This window comes from Corythoichthys intestinalis, chromosome 4, assembly GCF_030265065.1.
Source record: "Corythoichthys intestinalis isolate RoL2023-P3 chromosome 4, ASM3026506v1, whole genome shotgun sequence".
NCBI classification, from domain to species: Eukaryota; Metazoa; Chordata; class Actinopteri; order Syngnathiformes; family Syngnathidae; genus Corythoichthys; species Corythoichthys intestinalis.
The window spans coordinates 56,768,839-56,784,870 of record NC_080398.1 but is presented as its reverse complement, the minus strand read 5'-3'; the positions used below and the strand labels follow the sequence as shown (position 1 = coordinate 56,784,870).

Here is a 16,032-nt window from a genome sequence, read left to right as displayed (position 1 = left end):
TTCTGTGTATCAAATGCAACCGCTTAGCGCAGCACAACAATATTTGGCCGTGGTTAACCGTCCGTTCTCTTGCCATTGTTGATTTCGAATAGCATGCGTGCTGTACCTCCGTGTCCAAAGATTCACTGTGTGTAGCGTCACAACCTGGAGAATCACAGTTCCTCGCTGTGATGCTGCACGTAAAGTAGCTTAAGTGCGCCCTGTTTCATTTGCATTCGCATGCCAGGGTGCGCTTAAAGCGGACAGAGACCCTCTATTATTGAGCGAACCAAAGTTCGTTTGTTTGGTCTAAACTACAGTTCGGATGAGTGTTCAAATTTGCAAAATGAAGCGCACTATCTGAGAAAAAGAACTGAGGTCCTTTTAAAAAGACCAAACAGTGCTAGTGTGAAAGAGCCCTTAGATAGTATGTATGTGATCTTTTTTTTTGTTTTGACCCAGTAGGTTTTTCTTACATTAAGAAACAACAATTTTGCCCATGTCAATGACTATGACTAGTTCTGTATACGTATATCATGTGTCTCACCTGAAGTTATGGAATATAGACTCCATATGGTGTCAACCGGAAATACAGCTAGCTAATGACAGCACTAACAACATATTCTTAGTTTGTTAGAGTAGGTGTTTAATGTATTTCTTGTTGTTGTTTGTGCTCTCTCTCTCTCTCTCTCTCTCTCTCTCTCTCTCTCTCTCTCTCTCTCTCTCTCTCTCTCTCTCTCTCTCTCTCTCTCTCTCTCTCTTTTCTGTTCCGTCATAACTCCTTCCTGTTCGCTGCTTTCTCTTAATAAACGAGGTATGTTGAATGATGATCACAATGGATGTATGTGTCAAGCAGCTTAACAGGACAGTTTAAAAGAAAACAAAAAAAGAATATAGACTCCAGTACCCCCGCAACCACTAAGAAGAATGCATGGATATATATTGACCACAAAGGCACAGTATTTCCTCCTTCCTCATTTAATTTAATTTATAATGGATTTCGGCAAATAATTTAACTCCTGCCTGCGTAATCATATTTATAAATCCCTGCCCGGGATTTTGGGCGCAATGAAAAGAGTTATGACTGGGACGCTGAATTGCCGACATTATGGCAGGCAAAAATTTTTCGTGTGGTGGACTTGTGTGGCAGTAGAAGATTCCATGTTATGTGAAAAGTAGATGGCACCAAAAAGTAATGGCGGACAATTCACTGGAAACGTACTTGACCAATGATGTTGCAATTTACGCAGGACCTTATGGATGTACGTCACGAAAATAGGGCCCTATACTGTAACTTTATTCTTAATTCGAAAAACCATGTTCACCTATAAGCAATGTTTTAGTTGGATTTTAAGGTTATATCCATCAGGCATGGACAGTGTATATATTAGATAATTACTAGAGATTTTCTTTTTTTCATTAAAAAAAAAAAAAAAAAAAAACATCATTTGATATGTGCTTAACAACAAAACTCAAAAGTCGTTTTTTTCTTGCTTTCTAAAGCTGTCTTGAAATGTTAATCGTGAAGTGGTTAGCACGCTTAAGCTTATGACACAAAGTCAAGCTGTTCAGCCTTTTGTATTTTCAGAAAAAAGAAAAAAAAATTCAAACTGTTCCTAATTCCATAGAGTCATCCAGTCTCTTGACCTCCCCTGATGTGACTTCCGTCCTATTGGTTATTTTCCGTGATGCTATATCCTGTTTCTATTTTTTTCTGCACAGGAAGCAAAGTGAGCTCTGGTCACTCCCTGAGGCATGCTTAATGAGAAACATTGCTAGGCTCTCTCTGACTTTGGCTTCAGATCGTCCTGTCTGTTCTGTGTGTGCACTATTAGTCATGATCAGCCTACACATCATCTCTGTGCAATTGCTTTGGTTTTTTTAGTTCCAAGTTGCACAGTAAAATGGCATATTTTGCACCATTTAATGCCATGGTTTTTAATTTATATGTATAGGCAGGCATTATTAGGGCAGACTCCAATACCAACCACGGTTGACATCGGAAGTTGTGTTCCTTTAACAAATGTGAGCACCTTCCTGTTTCCAACACATTTGGAGATGGCGCGCCCAACTACAGCACGATTTCTAATGCATGCATGAGACACCTAACCCATATGTGTTGTTGAATCAATGCAATAATTACTTCTGTCAATCAATGCTAACTGCATTTCACAATTGAAATAAAGATAAGATCTTAAAATAAGCCACCGCGCTACAGTTCTATCATGAAAATACGGATAATATGCCCACTGAAACATGGTCATAGCCACAATGCACCTGGATTGTTGTATTGTTGATTGGATTGTTGTAAGTGCTCCCTAAATTAGGTTTTAGTTGTCTCATCAAGTTTTCAATTTTATTAATATTTCAGTGAGATTTTTAAATGGCTCAAAATTACTAAAGATAAGGGAAGTTCAAGTAAGGTACATTGGTGGGGTGGTTCATTATCTTGAATTAAGCTCATGAACCACCAATAATTTACATACACTGTAAATTGAGCCTTAATTTACAGTATGTGTAGGTAGCACGGCTGTAGTAGTTCCAACTATGGAAAAGATTGTTATACGTTTATTGTTCTGTAAAACACACTTCTTTGATCACAAAGAGTATGGTTGGGTGACCAGTGTTGTTCAACTGGCTTTTGAAAAGTAAAGAGTTATCGTTACTTCTCTGAAAAAAGAATAGAAGAAAGAAAGCCCGCAAATGGTTTGCTGAAGACATGTCAACAAAGCACATGGATTACTGGAACCAAAATTTGACACGCCGTTTGTTTCTACATCCGATGACATGCTCGAAATACGACGACATGACAGCACCACGGACAGACGCACGGCAAATTTTCTTGTGAGAGAAATCAACTAAGGTTTCAAAAAGGTTTATACAGATGGTCAAACAAGGAAAAAGGTGACACTTGCCATTGAAATGAAGATGCAAATTATCGAAAAATGTGAGCGTGGGGTGCGCATCCGTGAACTGGCTCAACAATATATCTCCACGGTCCTCCTCTGACCACCATTCGCCAGTCTTTATAAGTTAAGATGACAATTATTATTGTGCCAACATCACCAAAGAAATTGCCATCTTTGTCAGGTTTTTATCATTTATTTCAGAACTTATCCAACATAAAATGCCTCCTGACCGCCAAAGTTGATGGTGTTCTCAAGAAAACATTGAAAGCGAAAGTAAACTCTCAGCCGCTCCACTCCCTCTGTGTCATGTCAGCCACGCTGTGCACTCAGGTACAGAAAATAACGTCCGCCACATTAGAACCCGATTCGTTACCCAATTACAGGAATTATTATTATTTTTATTATATTATAATTCCGATTTTTAATTATAATTTATTTGTTTTGCTACGTGTAATTGCCATTTGTAATAGTACCAGCAGTATTTATTAAGGATTTGGTGTAGGTTTTTGGGCTGTGGAACGAATTAATGGGATTATAATGCATTCTTGTGGGAAAATCCTGCTTGACATACGACCATTTCGACTTACAAACAAGGTCCTGGAAGGAATTAACCTCATATGTAGAGGTACCACTGTATATATGTACATATACATGTATATATGTATAATGTTAAGGGAGTTCCAAAAAATCGATTATTAGATGCATCGCGATTCGACACGTGACGATTCGATTACAATTCATAAAGGTTCAAAAACTATGACTTTCCTAATAACTTTATGACAGCCACTCGTAGTGGAACCGAGCCTTTAACGCATGCACGTTATGATGGACACTGCCGGTTACCGATCAAGAGATTTATTCCTTTTCAAAAGACTGGAGAATAAATTTGTGTATGAGACAGGCAGAGTGAGCAAGTTATCTGTGAGCAAGTTATTTTTAGAGCAAGAGGGGAAGAGAGATAGTTCGTTGCTCCTCGTCTTTCAGATGTCCAGCAGTAGTTTCAAGTCATGTCAATTGAAAAATGTCCTGACTGTGTTGCTAAGAACCGTCTGCGTCTATAAGAGGTGAGTACACGAACTCTCTTGTACTGTTTAGCCTTTATTGTTGTTGTTTTTGAGATGTTAACAGTTAGCGCCAAGCGCTATGCTAGTTAGGTAATTTGCTAACGTGTATTTCATATTCAGTGAAAATACGTGTAAAACCATGGTTAAAGGGCAACTGAAGACCTTTCCGGATTTTGGTGTAATTTTATGAATATAAACTTGGGACAAGTTCATCAAAACAACCATGACATTATCAACACGTAATTGTAAGGATAATTTGCGTTTTTTTTAGTTTTTTTGCACTCCGTTAATGGTCCCTTCGCAAACTCGGAAGTGTGACGTAGGCAACAGAAGACTACCCACAGCTAGTATAGCAGCAACAACGATGTCAGTGATATTTCCACCAAAGGTAACCATTCAGGACCGCTCTTTCGTGACGCTACCGATGGCAAAGGCTCCCAGGAAAGATGAACTACAATTAATCCCTACATGTTTGAACCTGAGGCGTCAGATGACGGCGATTTACTTGACACAGCAGATGGCGTCATGACGCCAATTGAAAGCTCGACACTTCACGAACGGGAGAGTGAGTGGTAAGTCCAGCATCGTGATTTTTTTATCAGAATGCGATTACATGGTTGTATATTTTTTCCATGCTCTACACATAGCTAAAACTGGATATTAGGTAATGGGACAGCTCCTACCGATCTAAATATGATAAAGCTAGCCCAAATGTGGCTAAATGAATGCGCTACACATAGCTAAAACTGGATATTAGGTAATGGGACAGCTCCTACCGATCTAAATATGATAAAGCTAGCCCAAATGTGGCTGAATGAATGCTCTACACATAGCTAAAACCGGATATTAGGTAATGGGACAGCTCCTACCGATCTAAATATGATAAAGCTAGCCCAAATGTGGCTAAATGAATGATATGTTATTGATATTTCAAAATAAATGACAAAACCATTTTATTTTGCAGGTGTTGCTGTAAACCGTCAAGTAATTACCCTTCCAAGAGTATGCCTGTGTCATCAGGAGATCCCAGACGTGAGAGCCAAACTTGAGGAGGCTGAAGCACTGACAGGGGCATGAATTACATTAAAAAAATAAAACTATAAATTGTTAACAACATTGACACATTTTGTTGACTGTTTAATGTATTCTATTGGTATATAATATATTGTAATTATATTACATTCTGAAAAAATATTTAATAGGCCACAATAATAAATGATACCAGATTTATGTATTTGAATTTACTCTTTTCTGTAGCATGAAGTGTTCTCTATACAAAGATAATGCATTATCATTAAAATATGAAGGTAACTTGATTTTTCTTTAAAAAAATGTGTACTGTATATATATGACTAGTTTATGATTTCATGTCATCAAAATTTGCTACATTTATTTCTCCTAAATCATCATCATCTGATGTCGCTGACGGAAGAAATTCAGCATCTGGCAGGCCTCATAGGATCTCTTCAGTCGTCATCGCTGGACACCGCATCACTTCGGTCATCATATGACTCGACCCACTCTCTCTTGATTTTGGGAAACTGGGTGGCGACTGACTTGCAACGCTTTTTTCATCGTGTTGAGGGTTTCCGCCACTTAATTTTTTATGTTTGGCTTCCTGGAGAAAAAAAAAATCACAGCAGCATGAAAATATTGGATGAATCCTAATTTTAATTTAATAATAATTTCTTGGTGATCAAATAATAATGCCCCAGTCATAGCAGCATCTATTTGATGCTATTGTTCCCTCTTCAAATAGGCAGACCTTGATGTTAAAGTATAAAAAACGAGCCAAGGACCTATTTGGTGCTGGGGACATTTGAATTTACATAACACCTATTGATATAGTAATAAAATCACACGAGTAGACAACATCAGCCAACCTATCTACTTATGACAGGCCAACAGCAAAAAAAAAAAAAATGTCGCACTTCAACAAACAGGCAGTAGGAGTCCCCCTCGTTTATCAAAAAAAGCCATTAATGTTCTACTTACGTCTTTGCAAAACCAAGGTTGCATTGTTGTAGGTTTTCAAAGCTGTCGTGGCTGAAATGATGAAAACAATGAGCCGATTGGGGACCTGTATGCATGCTAACAAAAACGGTCCACACCTTTGCAGGAGAAGTTTTTTTGGGACCACTCCTAGAGTCTCGAATCTTCCTGTGAGTAATTCATCGCTACACATCGAGATGGCATGACGAATCCCGCGAGTAAAACCCAGAAAATGTATGCAATATATGGCGAGGATAGCGTCGTGCTATATTTCCGCGTTCAGAGTGGTGGCGAGGCTTCCTGGAAGTTACGTCACGAGGTAGGGGTCGGCAGGACGGCGCGTCCCTCGTTGCTATGGTGTTGCTATGGCCATAACTCAAAAACTACGCGGTCAATTATTATGATTTTTTTTTTTTTTATGTGACTTTGAGAGAGCGAATGACGCATTTAATACAATTCAACTGAGTAAAACACTTAAGAGCGAAATCTGAAAAGCTCTTCAGTTGCCCTTTAAGTACAGCAGTAACATTACAAACATGCGAAATAGTACTGAAATCAGTGAAAACAAAATATATTGGTTAAAAGAAGTCTTATTTCTGAAGACTATTGTATTGTTGAGAGAAATAAGTACTGACTTTAAAATGGTTAATGTTTTTGCCCTTATAAATAAAACAAAAAAGCAGCTTTAGGGCAGCTTTTTTTGTATGGGCATGTTTCCATCGTTCCTGTTGAACCATTAGGATATTTTGAATAAATAATGGGCATTCATTTGTTCGGCTACTTTATTCATTAGTAATGTACGATGCAGCGATAATCGTGATTATCGTGATAACCGTGATCATAATCCAATCGTCAAATCATAGTGCCCTGAATCGTAATTGTATGAATCGTGGGGTGCCTAAGATGGCACACCCCTAATATATGTAAATATATAGTGTATGTATACAACGATTTTAAAAAGCGTTTTTGTTGTTCTGTCATACAATAAGGGATAAGACAACTCCCTCCCAACCAGTGTTGTTAATAACGGCGTTTCTAACGGCATTTTTTTTTTTTTTCATCAGTGAGTAATCTAATGAATTACTTTTCCCATCTATGCAAAACCGTTACCGTTACTGAGGATGTGAAGGGGCGCTTTACTACAAATTGGTTGAATGAAGCGCAAGTTGTCGACAGTTGATTATGTCATACATTAGCTGCCTCCTACCAGGAGAGAGCAGAGTGGGAGGGGGGAGGAGGGAAAGGTGTGCTGACAAGGGCTGAATGATATTGGAAAAAACTGATATTGCGACTTTTTGGGGATTTGCGGTATATTGCAGTATAAACTACGGATGTCCCGATCCAGGTTTTTGCACTTCCAATCCGATACCGATATTGTTTTGCACTTTCGATCCGATACCGATACTGGCCGATACCGATACCGGCCTATCTGAGCATGTATTAAAGTTTAAAGTTATTTAGCCTCCTTACTTAGTTGTCAGCCTCATGTTGAAAAGGGTTTTAGTACTCTTGATAACAACTAGCCAGCTGAATTAGGTGAGTTTGAATAACACAGTGGTTGGTAACAAGAAACTGACCTGTTTATTCAGTGACAAACACAAAAGATTATAAATTACAAACAGAAATGGCATAGTCAGTCAGTAAAACGTGCAAATAATATTGTAAACTGTCAGTGGAAAATCCCCCAAATCCCCCAAGCTATTAGATGCTTTTAATGTTTCGAGCATTAGTTACAAAAATTGTATAAAAAGCCTCTCAGGTTTAAATAAACGACTATTTCAGTTTCAAGTTAACATTTTAAAATAGTAAATAAACTACTCAAGTCCCCATTCTGTATCAGCAGCTTTAAACTACATTCAATTAATTTAATTTTGCGAATCAACTGTTAAAGTTGTTAAAATTGCTCCCGTTATTCCATAATTTCCCTTCTGTCTACTTTTGACATGTGAAAGTTTTAAAACTGTTTTGAAGATAGATTCAAGTCAAGATTTTGCCGATTTAGGAGTATTTTAGATAAAAAGTTAATTAGGTTCGCTTGGAAGGTTCACAACAGCCTACTAGGGAAGTCTCCTGCTTTAAGATGGCGGCTGTTTACTACCGCATCTAGTTTTCCATACTTCAATGTTGCTAAGTCTGTCATTTTGCATCTAGTTCTATATACATATGATATCTATTATCCACAGTAAAACGATGTTGATGTAGTTTGTAGCAGCTGTCAGCAGCCGTCAGGTATTCTTGTGTTTTTTATCCAGCGGCATGAGTTGAGCTAAAGCCGTGAGTCGAGCATTGGCATTACCCGGGTCTATGACAAGCATGATGTTTACTCTCGGGACGCAATGCGGTCCGTTTCTCATTGCGTCCCGAAGATCGTGCTGTGGATTAGTTCCGCTTTACTTTACATATTTCAATAATCGGAATTTGGATGTTTGTGAATCGTTCTCGAATCTTCCACAGCCGAATCGCTCAAGGATGTAATGACGGCTGGGCATGTTGTACCGTGGTAAAAGTTTACTTGTTCAAAAAATCAAAGTTTAAAATAAGCAGTCGTACGCCCTGCAATGGAACTGATGCGCATGTGCACATTGTGATGGCGATGTTCAAATGATATATTCTGCAGGCCTAGTGCTGACGCCATTGCAAACGCCATGATGATTGGCTTGGTGGGGAGATCATGGCCTGCTTCACTGCACGCTCTGGCAAACACAACAAGACAACGATGATATCGATGGGCTCAAGGAATTTCAAAGGTCGCATTCTCAAACTTGAATTATAATTCAATGTTTAATATTGTTACGTCACAGAATATTTAAGGATAGTGTTCTGCTTATTGTGCGGTAGGCCTAACATACAGTTTGCACTGTTTAATGGTCAGTTTACATTTCCGTTTTCTTAACAGACTAATATATTTGATCCAAATAAATACCAAATGTTCTAAAATACTGTATATAGCGTTCTTTTTCGTCAATTGGTTAATATAAACATCTTTGATGTGAAAGATGTTATAGAATGTAAAATGTAATAATGTTAGAACATGAAAAGTAACGTCAGTTACTATTCTGAGTAAATAATTACTCTTACACTGAGGTAACTGTGTTACTAACTCAATTACTTTTTGAGAGAGGTAATTTGTAACTCTCACGAATTGCTTTTTTAAAATAAGATTAACAAACTGGTCCAAACCCTATGAAATGTAATGGAACAATAAAGCATGCAGAAATTGTAATAGGCACCTTTATTTTTATAAACTTGACTTAAAAAAAAAGTTGATGTGCATTATGAAATAAATAATATCATAATAACAATAATAATCAACTGAAGTGTCACGTCTCGGAAGTCTTGTTAATGTGTTGTGTTGATTCATGTCAGATTCTTTTATTTTGGTAGTGGCGTGCCTCCTCGAGTTAACTTTACTTCCTGCCCTTGCCAATCAGGCTGATTGCGTCCACCTGTGACCCTCTGTATAAATAGCCTGTTTCTAACCTTGCCCAGTGTCGGTTTGTCTGCTTTCCTGCCACGTCCTACGCAACGTCCTTGTGTAAGCCCCTTTTTGAGAACGATTCATGTTTTTGAACCAATGCTTTTTTTGTTTCTAGTGAGATCTACTCAGTTGAGTGATGTCCAGCATTTGCTGTGAATTTTTGTTAACTTCTGTTTTTTTTAACTTTATGAACTGGAAAATAAATCTTTGTTTGGATTGAACTGTCGAGCATTTGGGTCATTTAGTGCATCCTTGTCACTGAAGATATCGTCAACAATACCCGGCTTACTCTGTCAGACTGTCTCTGATTGACTTACCCTATGTTAGCCAATCAATAACCTCTTCTGGGACGTGCTGTGTTCAAGTTAGAGTGAGAAGAGTCATGTGGACTCCGGGGCTAGTATGTGCATGAGAGCAAAAAGCTGTCAACAGAGAACACCACAGAGAGCAGCAGGGACGTCTGTGAAATGACAGATTGACATGAACGGCGTTAGTTCTAACGCTGGTGACATATTGCGTTCGCTAACCCAAAAAATGCTATTTCTGATTTTGAAGCGGTTTTGTTTACAATATTTTTCCTTTTACTAGGTTTGCGCAACAATTTGCATTGAAAGTGGATAGAATGTCATTTTTCAAGCTTTTCAGTTGGTCCTCTTAGCTTAAATTTTTGCAAAACTTCTGTTTGTATTTATATTAGTGATGCACGATAATACATTTTTCAACCGATACCGATAACCAATAATTTCCTCCTCATTCCAACCGATAACCGATAATGTCAAGCCGATAATTCTATTTAAAGATTTATGTAAAATTTTAAAGTATACACAAAAGAAAATATTACTGTGCAAAAATATAATTTATTGCTCTTTTTTTTCAACATAAAATATGAACAAGTCGTCAATTCCAACATCTAAATAATGACAGATTGTCTGACATTGTGTAATGGTAAACTTTTGGCAACAATTACTTACAGAGTAAATACCTAAATTGCACAAAAATGCCTTTAAAAGTATGCCATTCCTAACATATATAACATTAATACACTGCAAAACACACCTCCTTAAAACTATTCAGTTTTAAGTGTAAATCTATTGGAAATAAGTGAAATTATCTGCCAGCGCTTCAAGTGTATTTCTCTGATTTCTTGGAAGAAAAATAGCTAGCTGAAAAGAATCTTAACTGCCTTATTTTAAGCAATACATTATTATACTTAATCCTAAAAAAAAAAAAAAAAACTTGGAAGAAGAAAAGATTTTGAATAATATTTGTGGCTACAGAATATTATTGTTATTTCATTACAACAGGAATGTGCATATTTAAATTGATAAGTGTTAATAAGTGCCAATAAGTTTTGATTATCTACTGTGACTGCAATTGAGCAGACAAATAAATTAGATTAATTTGAAAAGTGATTACTAATGTTATATGCTTTGTTGCACACTGTGAAAATGATTAACTCAAAAGAGGGAGATGTCATGTACCCATTCTACAGCGCTTTGTTTACATTTGCGGCACTAACGACATGTGCTTTACAGCAGCTAAACTGATACACGGCAGTACTATTTGGATGGAGTTGGAGCTCGCATCTCCGTGCGTGTTGTTTTGTGCCTGAGTTTTGTTAAGCCGAAAATAAAGGCAGCGTTACAAAGTCATCTGACCGCTCGTCATTTTACATACTGAATGCATTATTGGCTGGCTGACTTCATTTTCTCCATGTTTAAATTATCATCTAACCACTGTGCCGTCATGATAAGGTTGCTTACTGGACATCACTTCTCCAAATGTACACGGTGAAAATGTGATTGGCATGTTTTTCATGAAGAATGGTGGTCGTATAAACTGCATTATTTTTTTATCCAGGACTTTGGCTCTCGGGTCATTTCGGTAAAAAAAAAAATCGTATCTCGTCTCGGCGGCTTGGAAGTCAAATCTTCAAAGCGCCGCATGTGTCAATCATCGTTTATCTTGTTGAACATTTGCTGTGGCAACTCATTGTGTGTCAGCGTGAGCGGATTTGAGTGGACTCACTCAGTGAAGCATTAAATAAAGACAAGCATTTTTCTACTTTATTCTTGTTTATTTTATTTTTTTTATTTTTTTTTTTTAACCTGTCCTGTTCAGCTGTTTGACACGGAGAATGGAAGTCTAAGGCTACGTTCATACTACAGGTCTTAACGCACGAATCCAATTTTTTCGTGTTTTTCCGACTCGAGTGAGGCTTTAACTTGACGGTCTGAACGTGACAAGTCGAATAGAACTGGACCATTTCAAATCCGATCTGGGTCACTTTCGTATGTGGTTCAAATCCGATCTGGGCCACATTTTTCCAGACTGTCACAGCGGTCTGTACTGTCCAGTCTCTCAAATCGGAATTCATGCAGCAATTACGTCATCAAAAACCGAGGGAGACGACACAGTAGCGGTGCAGCTGTGCGTTATTAGCGCCTAGCTTGCCTTGAACACGGCTTTTTAGGAAGGGTCGGACTTGACAACAGTCATAAAAAAAATTAAAATGGGTTGAGGATAAGCCTGAGAATGATCGGTTTTCTGTCTGCTCCATATAAGCAATATTTCAACATCACTTACACGGCCGAGAGTCGGGGCAAACTGCGCGTATGTGTGTGTGACATGCACGGGCAGTGCGTGCATGCTATCGATCCATATACTTTGAATATAAGCCTAAACTGAGATTATTTATGTCTGTTATTTGTGTCCTCTTTTTAAAAAGCAAAATATGATATCCCTGGAATGACGGATGACAGCCAGCATGTGTGGACATTTGTTTTGATGCTTCTGCGCATGCGGGTCGTCTTGCTCAGCGCTTGTCGGACTGCGAATTAGTGCGCATACGTAATACTTGAATGGTCTCAATGGACAAAGGCAGTCTGAACGGGCACGCCAAAAAAAACAGATATGACAAAAAATCGGATTTGTGCATAAAGACCTGTAGTATGAACGTAGCCTAAGTGCCCGGATAGTCTGAACAGTTTTAATGTTTCACATTGAGAGTCTGACATACTCCCTTTGTGATCATTCAACATACCTCATTTATTATGACAAAACAGTGAACAGGATGGGGTTATGGGGGAACAAAAGAAAAGAAACACAAGAGAAGAAAGAGGAAACACAACAAGAAATACATTGAACACCTAACTACCAATATGTTGGTGCTATCGTCAGCTAAATGTATTTCCGGTTGACACCATGTGGGGGGCCTGTTGACCAGGGAAAGAGGGGGAAGAAGGTGGAGTCTATAAGCTAAGTGATAGAAAGGGGTAGAGTGTACACAAATCATCTCTGTGATCTAGAACCCAGTAATCATGGGAATCCCTTGTGAGTATAAGCCCGTTGGCGACCAACCCTACGCCGCCCCATCGCCAATCCCGGCACCGGGACCCCCGCCCGAGCGCCCAATAACATCCAGCCGCACGCGAGCCCAGCCGGGCACGCAGCAGCCACGCAGATGAGCGGGGACGCCACGTGGGCGCCGACACAGGGCCACGGCCCCCACCCAGCCAGCCCGGGGGGCAGCACAGCCCATCCCTTCTCCCGCAGTCCAGCAAAGGAGCCAGAACCCCCCCCCCCCCCCAAAAAAAAAAAAAAAACATTTATCATTTCGGGGATGGCGTGGCTCAGTGGTTAGAGTAGTTGTACCCCAACCCAGAGGTTGTGGGTTCAATTCTCTGCCCTGATGAACTCGCCTAAGTATCCTTGAGCAAGGTACTGAACCCCACATTGCTCCTGGTGCTGCGTCACCAGTAGGTAGATGGCGATGTAGTGTAAAGCGCCTTGAAAGGTGGAAAAGCGCTATATAAGTATAACACCATTCACCATCAAAAATAAATATATATACATACAAAGGTTTATTTTTTTTAATTTTTAAAATTATACTTTGGGGAAAAAAAGTTTTAAAAATGTCTTATATGTTTCTCTTTCCAATGCTAAATCTGAATACCAATAGATAAACACACACACCAAAAAAAAAAAAATCTTTTTGAGGCGTTGGGGACAGGGGGGTCGGTGCTACTTCGTGGTTTTTAATTTGTGGTGGTGGGTTCTGGTCTCCATTAAGCGCGAAAAACGAGGGATCACTGTATTCCTTATTTCTGCTAAATTAAAGAATTCACTCACTTGACACCAACACACTCACATGGTGCATCAAAGCTGGGGGTTATCATCGTATTGCAGATGCCCAAAGGTGACGCACAGGAGTGAGGGAAAAAAAAGTCGATCCAGAACAAGGCTAGGAGGCCAACTTCTGGCAGCGAACAAGCCGACTAAAAAAAAATAGTGACAGACAGGAAGTGGTTGTGTGACAAAAGTATTATACTAAGCCACAGCAAATGCACATTTTACATTTAAATAATGCATTATTTTTATTACATGTGCTTGGTGTGGCTCAGTTTAAAACCAGAAAGTGGCCAACTCGACACGAACTTGCCTTCCTACTTAGCACTCCTAATTTCAATGAGCGTGGGGGAAGAAAAAACAAAGAGGGCAGGTGCTTGCACAATAAGGCATGGTGCAATATCGCACCATGACCTATTTCAAATCAAGAGAAATCACCTCCAAAGTGATTGCAATCAAATAAAAACTACATACATAACACACTTAAACCAGGGCACACTCCCAGTTTAATCTATCCTGTGCATTAAGCAGTGACAAATATTGGAAGAATAACTTTAATGCTTCTTTAGGCTAATAATAGTTACTGAATAAAAGATGCTGCTTACTGGCAAGATAACACATTCCGTGACGATTTACAAAAATGATAGTCGTGATTTTGCCTCATTTGATGCGTGTAAGACTGTTGCATAACTAACACTGACACATCTGTTTGTAGATGTTCTGGCTGATTTATTTATTTATTATTATTATCATATTCTGACAGAAATGTGCAGCATTGTTGATTCATAAACTTGTGTAAGAATGGCTTTTGATTTCCTGTCTGCAATTTTCTACAGCTACTGCTAGTGTTAGCCATGACAAGGTAGGAAATTGTAACATTTCAGACCACAATTGTATATAGGATTCTAAACTGATGAAAATTTAAAAAACTATATATAATGCTTTATGAAGGCCTCAAGGTGTAGTTGGTAATTAAGTTTTATTCCCATTTAAGCCTGACGCAATATGTGCAATAAGTCACATTATCACACGGTAAATAAAAATGAGGGCAGTTATTTTCCTGGCTGTGATTTATCGCTGCGCGCGTGCATGTGTTTGTGTCTGCTGCGTGCACTAGGCACACATGCGTGTTGACTGCATATGACACTCCAGTTCCTTTCACAGATGTTTAGTGGGCATCATCACGCGGTAGAATTAAAAGTTCAGACATACAAAATAAGGAAACACATATATATTAAACATTGTAAAATGTTAGCATTGCTACATTGAGGCTAATGGAAAAATACAATGTACAGTGGTGCCTCGACATAAGATCGCTTCGACATGCGATCTTTTTGACATCCGATGTAAAATTTTACTCGCCATTTGTTTCTACATCCGACAAAATGCTCGAAATACAACGATTTATGACAGCGCTGTGGATTTTCTTGAGAGAAATCAACACTGGTTCCAAGAAGCTTAGTGCAGGTGGGGGGAAAAAAAGAAAATGTGACACTTACCATTTAAATGCAGATGTAAATGATAGCAAAATATAAGCATGATGTGTGCATCCGTGAACTGGGTCGACAATACGGCCGTAGAATGTCGATCTCGACGGTCCTCCTCCGACCTCCGTTCGCCAGTCTTTATTAGTTAAGGTGACAATTCTTATCGTGGTAACATCGCCAAAGAAATCGCCAGCTTCGTCAGGTTTCTCATCATTTATTCCATCAACTTGTGCAACACAACACGCCTAATGTCTGCTACAGTTGACGCCAGCATCAAAACATTAAAAGAGAAAGTAAACTAGAACCGCACTCTATCTCACTTTTTATGTCAGCCCCGCGGTGCCTTCAGGTACAACAAAAAACGTCCGCCACATCAGAACCCGATTTGTTACATTATTACAGGTATTATTATTACTATTATTATATTATTATGTCAGATTTTAATTCATAATTTATGTGTTTTGCTCTTTGTAAATGCTATTTGCAATAGTAACAGCAGTAATTATTAAAGTGCGTACGACAGGAGAAAAAAAGTCTTATAGGATTATTATGTGAATTCATATTTCATATTCACATAATCATATTTTGAGACGATTCAACTATATACAACAATTTAGCAAAGCGCAGAGGACGAGAAATTAGTCTTTTAATTTGCCGGTTAGCCACGCCTACCATTATTGGGCTCTAGCGTCCCCAACAGGTGGATGACGTCAGCGGAATCTAGGTTTCAGCTGATTTAGTATGCAGCCCATTGAGGGGGAATTATTCACAATGAGGAAAACGCAACGAAGAGAGCCGCAAAATGTCATTGTTTCAGTTTCTCTACTCCAATATTTTTACAGGATATTCTTTTTATCCAAGTATTTTTTCCCCAATAGCTAAATAAATGGCTTGAGAAGGACCAGTCAGCCCGTTGAGGGGGAATTATTCAGAACCAGGAAAACGTGACGAAGTGAGCCACAAAATGTCATTGTTTCAGTCTCTACTCCAATATT

At 38.7% G+C, this 16,032-nt stretch overlaps 1 protein-coding gene and 1 long non-coding RNA gene across 2 annotated transcripts in view; one reads left to right on the top strand and one right to left on the bottom strand.

Moving 5' to 3' along the window:
* The window catches only part of ncalda (neurocalcin delta a), a 134,662-nt gene that overhangs the window by 32,940 nt on the left and 85,690 nt on the right, over positions 1–16,032 (top strand). The window lies entirely within an intron of this gene.
* On the bottom strand, positions 5,517–6,198 carry LOC130914562 (uncharacterized). Its single transcript, XR_009062962.1, has 3 exons — positions 6,064–6,198; positions 5,948–5,998; positions 5,517–5,570 (listed from the first exon to the last, which is right to left on the bottom strand). It is a non-coding gene; the product is annotated as an uncharacterized LOC130914562 (long non-coding RNA).